Consider the following 13,554-nt stretch of genomic DNA (forward strand, 5'->3'; position numbering starts at 1 on the left):
GTGATCACTCGTTACTCTTTGATAAAGCACCCTGCGTGTGAAACGCGTTAGAGTGGCAATATCAGTATTTTTTTAAACTTAAATAAATCCTTTATCTCTACCCAAGACTGAAGCTGTGCACCGTTTTTTTCCCTTCATTGGGGTGTTTTACATACTGATTGGTGTTTACCAGGGAGCACGCAGAGCAGGGGACTTGTGTAGCATTGGAATTCCTAACTACAGGCTACCGTAGCACACCAGTGCTTGATGCAGCAGAGGAATGACGTCATTCGGATGTGAGAGGGAGGCTGGAGGCTCCATGTGAGTTCTAGTTACGGAGACACAGTGTGGTGATTGACCGCCGCCAGACGGATCCACAATTGAGGGGGACGCAGACATCCTCCTACTCGACACCATCGGTGCCTGATGTGACGGGCCAGTCGGGATTTGCGACCAGAGAGGAGATACAGAGCGGAGCACTACTTACCTTACAAGGTTTACATCACAAAGACTCTCTCAAACTTCAGCCTGCAGAGAAGCCGTGAATACAGACTCTCGTGGAGAGTAAAAACACAAAAGACACAGCGCACAACGCTCATAGTGCATTAAAGATATATTAAAACAACAAATAAATAGGGTAATTATTGTGCGTACATCAATAAAAATTCAGTTAGACATTTATGGGATATGTTACCCATCCACCAGCACTGCGACCCGGATCAGATGTCTTTAGCAGAGATCTTGCATCACACTGTGGACCGGATCAGCAGTCATCTACTGTTACTGGAGTCCGTGAGTAAGTCCCAGATTCAGAATGGGTAGATAAGGAGTCCTTTAAATGTCCCCGGTGAAGGTGAACAGTGTCCAGCCACAAGTGGCTCACTGGGGAACGGCCGTGTCCCGCGGTCCTCGCGACGGCTGGTCTCTCTTCTTCTCCCCACCTCACTGGCACTTCCGGGTGATGACGTCACTCCAACTCGCGTCGCGTCACGTCAGAGTTCTACTCCGGTGGCTGGATCAATATATGTGGGGGCAGAGAGTCCAATAGTACACTATCCTACGCGTTTCGAAACCGTAAGGTTTCTTCATCAGGGAATAAAGAATGGCATCATAACTGACATTGAAATACCCTGCGCTAGCAGCTCATTGGTCCGTCACACGGACGTTTTACCCAATGGGATAGCGACAAAGGGGGGAGTGAATCCTTACATAAAAAAACTATCAACAACAACTTTGTTTATATACGACATGTAATAGTGTAAAGAACAATTCTAAAATAAAAGAAAAAAGTATTAATGCATCATAATATTAATCAATTCAGTCTAAAAACATATAATATACACTTAGCATTCTGAAGCTAATGAAATTGGAACATAATATTTTGCAGTATACTCTTTGACTAATCAGAAATTTCTAAAGGAGAAGCATGAACTATAGTAATAAAGGGAGAGTTTAAAATTGAACCATGGCAAGAAGAAATGATAAAAAATGAACCTATATACATCCCAAAATATTAATTTTCTATATCCAAAAATTATATATATATATATATATAAAAAAAATTAAAATTCATCCTATATACTTTTAAAACATTAAAAACCTAAAAAACTAGTCTTAAAAATTTTTACTCTAAAAAAGTTCAAAGGAAAAATTTACAATAATAGACCAATTTATATGAAGTACTCAATACAGGGACCAGATATCAATATCCTCATTTAGACCCCCTGGATATAGTGTGTTCAATTTATGTATCCAGAAGGTTTCTTGTTTAGGGGGTGCCCTGAGCCATCCCCGGTACCACAGCTGCAGACGCTCCAATCTGAATATAGGTCACGTAATATACCTTTAATAACACTGTATTATCACTTCACGTGTGTGGTATTGTTTAATAGTTGCGCACTTTCTGTTCACTTTTGTGTCTCGTGGAGAGTAACTGCTTGTATCACACAGCAGACCCCTATCCCCTGTTACATATATACCAGTGAGGAACTTTTGAGCACCAGATTTTTGAGCCTTTGCTCTGTCTTTATCTACTTTAATTTTTTCAAGTCGCTTATGAACTTCTTCCTCAGTTAACCAATTGTTCATTAATATGGAGGTTGTGGCTTCCTCCTGCAGCACTACTATTGAACTTGATTCTTCCCTGGTAAACACAGAGGCAAAGAATTTGTTTAATACCTCTGCTTTTTCCTTATCTCCAATAATCTGCCTACCCATCTCACACTGAAAGGGTCCTATATTTTCTTTTCTCATTTTTTTGTTATTAAGGTACTTAAAGAACTTTTTAGGGTTGACCTTACTTTCTATTGCAATCCTTTTTACATTATCATTTTTTCCAATTTGATTGCCCTTTTGCAATTTTTGTTACATTCCTTATAATTCTGATACGAGGTCTCTGTCCCTTCTGACTTAAAGAATCTAATCCTTCATCCTATTCCCCTCTAAATGGCTTTCCTCTTATAGGTGGGCCTAAGCTCTAGGGTGTGGGCAAAATAAGCAACTGGTTGAGGCTTAAATAAGGTCATGGGCCCCTTGACATTGAAATGTAATTGGTGTTTGTTCTAGCACCCAAAATTGCCACTCCTTTGGGCCCATGATCATTGTAGAAGAAATACACTTTTACCAATGTGACTTATACGTGGGAAAAAAAGTAAAAGTACCATGTGTGGACATAGGATACAAAATAAAGGAGAAGTGTAAATGATCCCCCAAAATTCCTACTTAAGTAACAGAAAAAGCTAGCACCACCACCGGTCCTTGTTATAAAATGGTACTACAGGAGATTGTCTTTGATAAATCTGATGCTTTATTTTGCACCCAAATTAACCGTTATACAACTCCCATAGTGTCCACTCTGTTATCAAGAGCTGTCAAAGTCTGGCCTCCACCCACTGTGCGATTGACACTTATCGAAACGTGAGATATATGGGTTGCACATGGAGGCGTGGTGCTATGGGTAGTTAGGTCTCCTTAGTTGGTTATCACCTACCGAGTGAAGTGAACACAGAATCCAAGCTGCACGTTGCACTCCAGGGGAGTAGGGGGGGGGAGGCATTATCTGTATGTATAATAGGGGGCAGGTATCACACATTGCAATGACTGGTTCACTGGTCCCTGTTACTTTTTGCGTTTGCAGACCTCCACCAGCTGGGGTGCCATTTCAAGCCAAAACAAGTTTAAATCATATACTTATTTATGGTTATCCTCGATTGATTCCGTTTAAATGGGAATTGTTCGGTTGACTTTTCCACATTTTTTACCAGTTACACCGATGCCTGCCTTTTAATCCATTATTGTATTTTTGTTGGGAGAGCGCAAGTTGCACTGGGAGTGTGATGTATTTTTACTGTGTTGTTTCATGTGTCTGCAAACTAGACTTTAGGGAGTACACTAAACAAATTTGGCATTGTTACTCTAGTAAACCTACAGGAATTTCTACTAAAAATATAAAGCCAATCCCAAGCTTAAGCCTATAGGGGAACCATGTTGAATGGTTTTGAAGCAAAAGGTGGCACTGTGTGCTCATTTGCATGTCATTTCCCAGAATCCCCTGCTGCAGTGGAAGTGCTGTGTGCTGGGTGATAATGGTGAAAGGTGGGGTTGCAGACCTGCCTAATGAGCATACAGTAAAAATTCCATTTTTTAAAGTGTGTGTGTGTGTGTGTGTGTGTGTGTGTGTGTGTGTGTGTGTGTGTGTGTGTGTGTGTGTGTGTGTGTGTGTGTGTGTGTGTGTGTGTGTGTGTGTGTGTGTGTGTGTGTGTGTGTGTGTGTGTGTGCGCTGTCACAGTCAGAGATGCATATTTCTTTATTAATAAGTGGCTTCCTTGAATGCTGACTCATTCACTAATCCACTACAGTAGGTGTATGTAGTAGAGATTGTCCAATGCAGTACAAAGTAAAGGCTCATACAAGACCAAAGTATGATTTGAAGCATTGCAGAACTTTATTTCTGTACTTCAAGCACAGAGATACAAGCAGGAGGTAAATTGCTACATGTTCACTCTCTCAACAAGTCACTGACCAACATCACATATTATACACTGTATACAGACTGGCCACTCAATACAGATTAACCACTCCTCTTAATGACTAACAAGACTACACTTGTCTTTCTGGTGTTTTCTATTCTGTACTGCTTTCCTTTATCAAGGCTTTCATGTGTTAATTTCTGTTCTATTGTATCTTTTCTTTCTATTGATCAGCCAAGGCTTTCATGTGTTAATTTGTGTTCTTGGCACCCACCCAAAATGTCATCCCATTGTTTAAACATTATCAGTCAGGAGGGGTCGTTACCATTAGATTGTAGTTGCAGCCCTTTGGTCAGCTGTGGTGTCATACTGTAGGTGAGTTAAAATGCACATACTGTACTGTATGTATGTGTATATTTTATACCACAACCTAATACATATTACACTACATGCTCAATCAATGCACTGCTATACACAATAACCATACACCCAAGTGGGAGGGGGGAATTGGCGACAGTCACAAATTTAGATTTTGTTTTAAACAAAATTGTATCCACTTTCACACAAACTTTGATTAACTACTCACAGTAACACATTAATGGGGAAATTTACAATGCACTCACAAGGACTATCAAAACTCAAACCCATATTAACTGCTATTAAACTCAATGGCAAGTAACCTGGGCTCAAGCTCCAAAACCCATTAGGGCTTGTCCCCGCTGGCTACTGCAGCGCCCGCTGTGGCGGACGTTGCACGGACGAGAGCCCTCCCCTCAATGGCGCCGGGCCCGCTGCGAGGGGGGGCCGCAGCGCTGTGGCGAGAATTGCTCCTGCTCTCAATAGAATTGAGAGCAGGACTTGCTACGGAGCGCTAAGCCACGCCCCCGGCGGTTCAGCCAATGAGGGCGAACCTGCCGGGTGACGTCATGGCCGTGCCCCCGTCACTCCCTCGCCACGCCCCCCCTCCCCACCCGGTCTTTTGGTCTGCAGCTCCCTGCAGACCGGGGAATCGGTTGCACGTGCCTCCAGTCTCGCGGGCGAGCGTGCAGCAGAGGTACTGGGGCCTCAGCCTTAGTGGATTTTTACTGAATCCCAACCTGTGTGCCATATTTATTAGACTGTGCTATTTATTCCACAAGACACCTTCCAGCACCAAAAAACACCTGTAGCCCATTCACTTGAATGGACTGTAAGGTCTCTTCTGGAATAGAACCGCTTGGTAAATGTTAAGCCATTTACACTCATGTCTCATCGGCAGATATGAAAATTCTGTGTTTGGTTTAGCACACAAAATACTTCTATTTTACAGAGTATTGCTTGCATATAACAGATATATAGTAGTTCACATCAAATATGGCATATGCTTTATAAAGATGTTATCTATTGTCCCTTTTTCCTCTCTGGATGATGTCGTTTCTTATGAGGTTATCCTACTTATTTCTTGATACTATCCATCTCCTGATATTATCCTTCTTCTTTCTTAGCAAACCACTCTACGTCTTTTTATGCATATGTAGCAGGGTCCCGCCTGGCCCTCCTCACCTGCGCAGAGTAACGGGTACCCCCGATCCATATCAGGCAGTTGCAGGGGTCCCGGCGACATCAGTGCCAGGGTGCTGCCATTTTGCGTGCGTTTGCGCATGCGCGTGAAGTCGTGCATGCGCAGTGTAGCCCCAGGAGTACCGGCGCCCATGTTGCGACAGGCGCTGGGCTCGCGCATGCGCGGTGTGTATGAGGAGTCGAGGCGGCCATTACCTGTAGTGCAGGGCCCCCTAGATGTTGCGCATGTGCAGGAAAGTGGCGCAGCGGCCATTAGAGGTGCCCATGCGGTCCTCATAGGGAAAAGCCCCAGAGTGGGCTACAACTCCCAGCAGCCTCTGGGGACTGCCCTATGATCCCTGTCACATGCAGCCAGACAGCCACTAAGGCTGACAGATTCTCATGCTGCATGTGGATACATTGTTGTGTGCAGACAGGAAGAGTTAGTTGGAGCTGGGAGAAGGGAGGGGGAGGTAGTGTGTAAGGAGCAAGTGGCTTCTTACACTAGGCCAGGTTATCCCCAAGCCCCAGCTAGGCCCAACTCACCAGTAGATGTGTAGCTGCCGTGTAGGGAAAGCCCTAAGGTAGGGACTTCACCCTTTTAGCAGTAGCTTAGTCAGTGAGACAGACGCTGCTGTGTGCTCTGACAAGGAGGGAGCAGTGTGACAAGTGTGTCTGGAATCAGACCTGCATCATTAAAGATAGAGACTGTGCAGTGATATTATCTGGATTGGGAGAGGACACCATTGCTGCGGATTAAGCGTTGGACGCAGACGGGTCCTTTCCTGTTGTTGCTGTACCTGGGCGCAGGAGCCCCGGGCAGGTATTTCTACAAGTGCACCAACTTTAACCTACATACCGGTTTCCTTACAGGCGCTGATCACGCCTAGTGGGTGTGTTGCTGGCTTATTGGGACACTTGGGTATAGTGGTGGGGTTTGTGGCCCAGTGAGGCCAGGTTAAGGGTGACACGGCTGTGTTGCTATTATTGATGTGATGTGATATTATTGTTTTGCCCATATAGTATACAGTTACATATATATACTCCATTATACAGTTTGTGTTTCCTATTTGTGGGTTCTGTGTCAGGGGTCATTCTATACACCTGGAATCCCAGCACAGGTGGAGGCGCTGTAAGTATATATTCCAGGATACACCCCAGTTTCCCATTGGTGGAGGTTCAGGCCTCCTGTGAGCCTAACAGGTATTGCACCACACTGGTAACAGATGTAGATTTCCCCACATGGTCCCTATCTGCGATTGGGGGGGGGGGGAGACGGGGGGGAATACCCGTTACACATAGAAAATTCCCTAGTCGTCATTCTATTCTGCTTATTATTCTGAATATGGTCTTTCACGTGCTTTGTCTACATGACATAAAGACCCACCTTTTTATCTTTCATATAAGGAGCTCAAACTCAGATTTGTATGACTTGTAGAAGTTATTAGTTCATAGTCCAAAATTGTCTCACACCTTTTTCTCTTACAACAACTGTCGTAATAAATCAAAGCCACTTATTGGCTTCAGATATATTCTCAACAGCCGTTGTAATATTATCTACTGCAACTATATTTGAAACTAGCCATATTTTTTACTTTCAAATAACCCATGTAGCATCTGTTTCGATCAATCACAATTAAGATGGGTTAGGAGTGGGAAGGGATATCTAACATTCCCCTCTAATTTATATTAAAATTATAAATAAATAAAGTCCCTACAACAATCACACACCATTCGTATCACATTAAAAAATTACGAATACAGTATGCCAAAAGATTATTCTAAAGTATAGAATTCCCGTTGGAGAATTTTGATGTGTTGTATACATTTCTATCATTTTTTTCAATGTTCTTTCTCCTTGAGTCATTTCTACCTTTATCTATGTATACTGTACATACTTTTCATAATACATATTAAAAATTGTTTAAAAACAATACATAATAAAGCAACACAATACAATGAATGAAAAAATTACCCAAAGCTGACCCTACAGAAGATTTTGATAACATTGTAACAGATTTTTTTTTAAACTTATTCCACCAAGCAGGTCCTGACATTACAGACCATTCATGTTCTATATCTTTCAATTGACCAGGTTCATGTTGAAAAACAATTTCTGCATTTAATTGTTTTTGTAAAACCTGAAGTAAACCTTCATCTTTCTTAATTTCTTCCGTCCATTTCTCTCAAGGAAACTCGTTTATTTGAGATACAGTATATTCCATTGCAATGGAACTATATTTACATTTCGTGAGAGAGCCTGTGACATAATGACCCGGATCTCATGTAAATATATTCCTATTGGATTGTCTTCAGTAAATATGGGCCTACTTTTTTCAAAAGGGAGCTTATGTCCAAGAGGGTTGTGCGACACAACTTTGGGAAATGATGCCACAAAATAGCTCTGAGCTACAGGATCAGCTGTTTTTAAATTCTGTGCTGCAATCTTGCACAGATTTTCAAAAGCCCCCAGATGCTCCAGGACAGCGTTTCCCAAACTTTTTTTTCCGTGACACAGTTATTTTTGAACTTCTCCTTCGTGACCCACTAAAATATTTATCGCCTAGAGGTAAAATAAAACCGTTATGAATGTCCATACAGATTTCATATATTCTCCCAATCCCCTCTATTCTCTCTCTCCCTCCCCCCCCCCCCACCCTCTCTCTGACCTGCACAGACGCACACAGTCACTGACCTACAGACACTCACACAGACAGACCAAACACACACAGCCACTGCTGGCCTGCACAGACACACACAGCCACTGATACACACATACACACACACACACAAACACACAGATACATACACACACTCTCTCCCCCATACACACATACACACACACAGATCCATACACACACACAGATCCATACACACACAGATCCATACACATACACAGATCCATACATATATACACACACACACACACACACACAAAGATACATACACACACTCTCTCCCCCATACACACACAAAGATACATACACACACTCTCTCCCCCATACACACACACAGATACATACACACAAAGATACATACACACAATCTCTCCCCCATACACACACACAGATACATACATACACACACAGATACATACATACACACACAGATACATACATACACACACAGATACATACATACACACACAGATACATACATACACACACAGATACATACATACACACACAGATACATACATACACACACAGATACATACATACACACACAGATATACACACACACAGATATACACACACACAGATATACACACACACAGATATACACACACACTCTCTCCCCCATACACACACACAGCCACTGATACACAAACACTCCCCTATATATACACACACACAGATACACACACACACTCTCTCCCCCATACACACACAGCCACTGATACACAAACACTCCCCTATATATACACACACACACAGATACACACACACCACTCTCTCCCCCATACACACACACAGCCACTGATACACAAACACTCCCCTATATATACACACACTATCTCTCCCCTATACACACACACGCAGCCACTGATACACACTCACCTATACACACACACTCTCTCCCCTACACACACACACTGATACACACACTCTCTCTCCCCTACACACACACACACTCTCCCCTATATATACACACGCACGCACCCACTGATGCACGCACCCACTGATGCACACACACACACACACACAATTTATTACAGAGGCAGCGACGGATGTGAGTGACTGGAGATGGGGGGGCGGGGGAGAGAGGAACGGCCCGCGATCTGAGCACCTCCCTCTGCCCGCCAGCGACCGCGCAGCCACCACTGCGCCTATCTCCCACACCAAGGGGACTGAGGGGAAAGGAGCGCCAGGAACGAAGGCACAGGTGTGACCCCGCACCACTTCCTACCTCCTATCACGCCGGGCATCGTGTCCTGTGGGGGGGGGCGGAGCATGTCATGGGCGGCAACATCATGATGCGCGGCTGCAGTAGGAGCCCGAGTCAGCGAATCACTGTTGACACCCCAGCGATAGCAGCCTGCACCACTTCAGCACTGTCCCGCACCTCACCTCGGGCCGCCGCAAGGAGGGAGGGGGGGGGGGGGCGCCGTGCGGCCAGCCTCGCTGCGACCCGGCAATTTTGCTTCCGTGACCCGGTGCCGGGTCACGACCCACCATTTGGGAAACGCTGCTCCAGGACATACATGAAAAGGAGAGAACTCTCAATCCTGGTAACATATTTTATGAATAAGTAATTCTCTGGCATGCCTAAAAGAAGGCAAGTATCTAAACTCTAAAGGTTAGACCATAACGTCTGTATTATGGCTTTTTCTGAAATACACGTCTCCTTTTTGGTCATGAATCACATCCCTTAACCTTTAGAGAGAAAAAAAGGACAACACCAGTTTTGGGAAGTCTTTTTCATCCTTATCTTCTGTTTTCTCATTTACATTTACAATAGTAGGGTGGTATTCTGACAGCTGTATGGAAGGATCTAGCAAAGGAAGCCCAGATCTTTGAAGTGCACTTAACAAAGATACAATACAAGAAAAGTATTCGGCAATGTCAAACATCCTTGGTAACACTTACTGTAAATGATCAGAGCTTCACGATAGTCAGTATAAATACCATTGACTGGAGTCTGCAGAACGAATAAGTCTCACTGATTTTTAGCAAGCCTTAATTATTAGGAGTAGCCTACCCTTTTTTTTCTGCATTAGCACTCGTGTAGCTTTTCATTGTCTCTCCCTAATTGAAATCGGTGCTTTTTCAAAAAAATTATAATTTTTCCCTGGACCCTTTAATCTTGCGGATTTCTGTTGACATGTTAAAGTACTGATGATATATAGTACATTATAACTGAATATAACTACATCCTTACAGTAAGTTGTTAATATTTTTACTTACTGTGTAACTTTGAGAAACGGAGACCTACAATAAAAGGTTTCTGCGTGGATGCAGTTGTAAAGTATTCCCCCTTCATTTTACAGGATAATGCTACTGAATGTGAGCAGTTACTATACCACTACTTTTTAACGTGCTTTAATCACTGATAAGATTGATGATTTTGAAGCCATGAATCGGAACGACTCTGGGCTGGAAGGCATTTGGTTACTTGGAGTTCCTGGTAGACCTTGTGATGTGGATGCTCAGTGCAGCATGCGGGTGAGTTAGATTACAGTTATGGGTTTTTCACATATTAAAGGAGAATCAATCAGGGGGTAATGGCAGAGCATGGTTCATATGCAACCACAAAATAAGACCAAGGTACAAGAAATCATTTTAAATGGCTATATTATGCATAGAAAAAGGACCCATGTTTTGGTTCCCTTATTATAATTGAATTTGTTTATTTGTTATTACATATATTGGCTTTATCTGCAAGATGCATTGTATTGCATGTCAACGTTATCCTTTAATTCTTTATGTGCTGGAGAAAATGGGACTCCTAGTGAAAAATATTCCAGAGATTGTCTGTGCTATACAATGTCTACACGCTATGCAGCATTATGTATGTTTCCCTTTCACTTCTCGGTCTCCTCCTGTGACTCAAAAACCCCAAAAGGATCTATCCAGGATCCTTGGTGGTGCAGGGATACAAAAGGGAAGAATGGGTGAGCACAGGTTGAGGGGTAAATAGAATAAATAGGGCTGGTTCAGGTGTGTTGATCCCTGAAACAATTCACGTGGGGAAATTAAAACTGTATAATACTCAAAAACACTTACACGGCCTTGTGCAAATGCTGTCGCATCAAGGTTTCTTTCAGTCCTCTCTTTCTTTCTTGTGTTGTTTTTCTTTTCTTCTTTTTCCGTCTGTGTTCTTCTCCTTATTCTTTGATGCGGTGTGACCCTCGGGATAAATGAATGAATAAAAAAGTTATAGAGGAGGATAAATGGTATCAAAACTCCAGATATTTATATAGAAACGCAGCGTGTTTGCAGTCTTTTCTGGGCCGGGGTATAAGGCCTAGGTAGGGGCTGGGTGCCTCCCTACACCTGGAGCTCCGTCGCCTTCCTCCTCCCGCTAGCTCTGAACAACGTGCGCCCCCGTGCAACCCTATCTCCCTTCCTCCCGATATTCCAGCCACCCCATTTGTTCCCTGGCGTCACATGGTCTTGTGGTGACTGCTGGGACTCGTAGTCCCCTACGCTCCACCCTATAGGAACTATTCCTCCTTCGCGGGCTTTGGCAGCTATGCCCGCGCATGCGCGACCTCTGCTCCCTAGCCGGCTCCACATCCTGCTGCGCCTGCGCCAGTAATCAATATGGCGGCGCCCTGAAGTCGCGGAACCTCCGATATACCGGAATGTTCCCTGCCCTGCTGCAACCCTCCCATATACAACAACAAGTGCGAGAGAGGGGAGCCCGGCTACATATGTCTTTATTTATATAGCGCCAAAAGTGTACTCAGTGCTTCACAAAGAATACAGTACAGGGAATTATAATAATACAATAAGTGCAGCAAAATCAGACAATGGGAAAGGAAATCCCTGCCCCGAAGAGTTTACAATCTAAGAGGTTTGATGGGGAACTTACAGAGAGCAGATGAGGGAATACGTGCTGTAGATTGCAGTGCTTGGCCACAATGGTTGGTACTGTAAGAATGACTGTGGGTGTGGGACAGTAACCATGAGTGCAGGCTATTAACAATTAAATCCATTTACTAAAATGGTGCCAACAGTAGAAAACACAAATAATTCACTAATTCAAGAGCTAAGATGAATCCTCCAGTTATCCAATAGAGAAGACCAAAGGTACTCAACTTGCATATTACTGTGTTAATTTATTGTTAAGAGAACCAGCTCACGTTTCTGTCCCATAATGCAACGATGTCCAACCTGTGTTGTGTGGTTACTAGGGTCCCACAGGACATTTCCAGGTGCTCCCTGATAATAGAAAACAAGTAATAATGGTGTCTCGTTTACTTTTCAAGACTAAATAGAATTTTTGAATGTAATAGTTGAAAAAAAAGAATGTCGGTATTAATATATGGATAATATATGGATAATATACGTTACTGGGTGTTAATGGTGAACAGTGGGGAACAGCAGTAAATGATTACGATAAAAAGAAACTAGTTTAAGAAGAACTCTTTAAATGTCAATGCTAATCACTTTCCAGACCAACTTATTCATCCGACAGAGCAGCCGGTGCCTTGCCGAGCGAACAGCAGTAAGTCAGTAATATGGTTTTAAAAACATGCTTGGGGGGGGGGGTCTTTATTCCTTAACCCCTTCGCTGCCAGAGGGAGGTGGGGGGGGAAGGGGGGGGCTGCCAAGTATTGTTTTGCTCACAGCAACGAGCTCAGGCTCGGAACACCTGGAAATCATATCCGTAGTACTTTGTGTTACTATTAGCACAATACATTGATGTCAGTTGCTTTCATGTCACCTGCATCAGCAACTACAGTTGTCGTGGTAGAGAAATACAATGTTCTACTTGGTGAATATGTAATAATGGTATCTATAGTATAATCAGACATAAAAGTAACATTTAGGAAAAGGAGTCCCTGCTCCGAAGAGCTTACAATCTAATATAGCTATATACTGGACGTTCTGAGTTGCTTTTAATGTCCTATGTGTGGGGAAAAAAATTTCCCCGTTAAACTTGAAACCAAAAAAAAAGTGCTAAAGTGAAATATTGAATGATCAATAAAACAGGGATGTTACCATTTGGAAGATGCTACGATTGTGCCAATCAAGGCGTAGAATCTCCCATTTGAAGTCAATGGGAGTTTCTGTGTGTTAGTGTCCCGAACGGCACTATCGCAGTTTAATGAATAACCCCCTCATTGTCTGTTGATCCTTTTTGCTGCCATCAGGATCTTCAACCCGTTGCAAAGCAAGAACCAAAAGTAGATCGTCCAAAGTACAAAAAATGAATGGTTTCCAGATCAAAAGATTAGACGTCGTAATAGAAAACTCTGACACTTCGGGTGATATTTCCTAAAGTCCCCCAACTGCAAACCGGAGGCAATACTGGTAAAAAAAGAAAAGAAATTACACCAGATTAATCATAGCAGAAACTCCAATTGCTTTCAATAGGATTCCATTTCCATGATAGTGAT

At 43.1% G+C, this 13,554-nt stretch overlaps 1 protein-coding gene across 8 annotated transcripts in view; it reads left to right on the plus strand.

Annotated features, from left to right (window-relative positions):
* P2RY6 (pyrimidinergic receptor P2Y6) overlaps positions 1-13,554 on the plus strand; it is a 162,069-nt gene that overhangs the window by 56,680 nt on the left and 91,835 nt on the right. For 2 of the 8 annotated variants that reach the window (XM_075592716.1, XM_075592715.1), the window contains exon 2: positions 10,477-10,651. The exons of the other annotated variants lie outside the window; for them this stretch is intronic. The gene's annotated coding sequence lies outside the window, so the exon portion shown is untranslated. The remainder of the gene's footprint in view (positions 1-10,476; positions 10,652-13,554) is intronic. 8 annotated transcript variants of the gene reach the window in all.

The sequence above is a fragment of the Ascaphus truei genome, chromosome 3 (genome assembly GCF_040206685.1).
Source record: "Ascaphus truei isolate aAscTru1 chromosome 3, aAscTru1.hap1, whole genome shotgun sequence".
Lineage (NCBI taxonomy): Eukaryota > Metazoa > Chordata > Amphibia > Anura > Ascaphidae > Ascaphus > Ascaphus truei.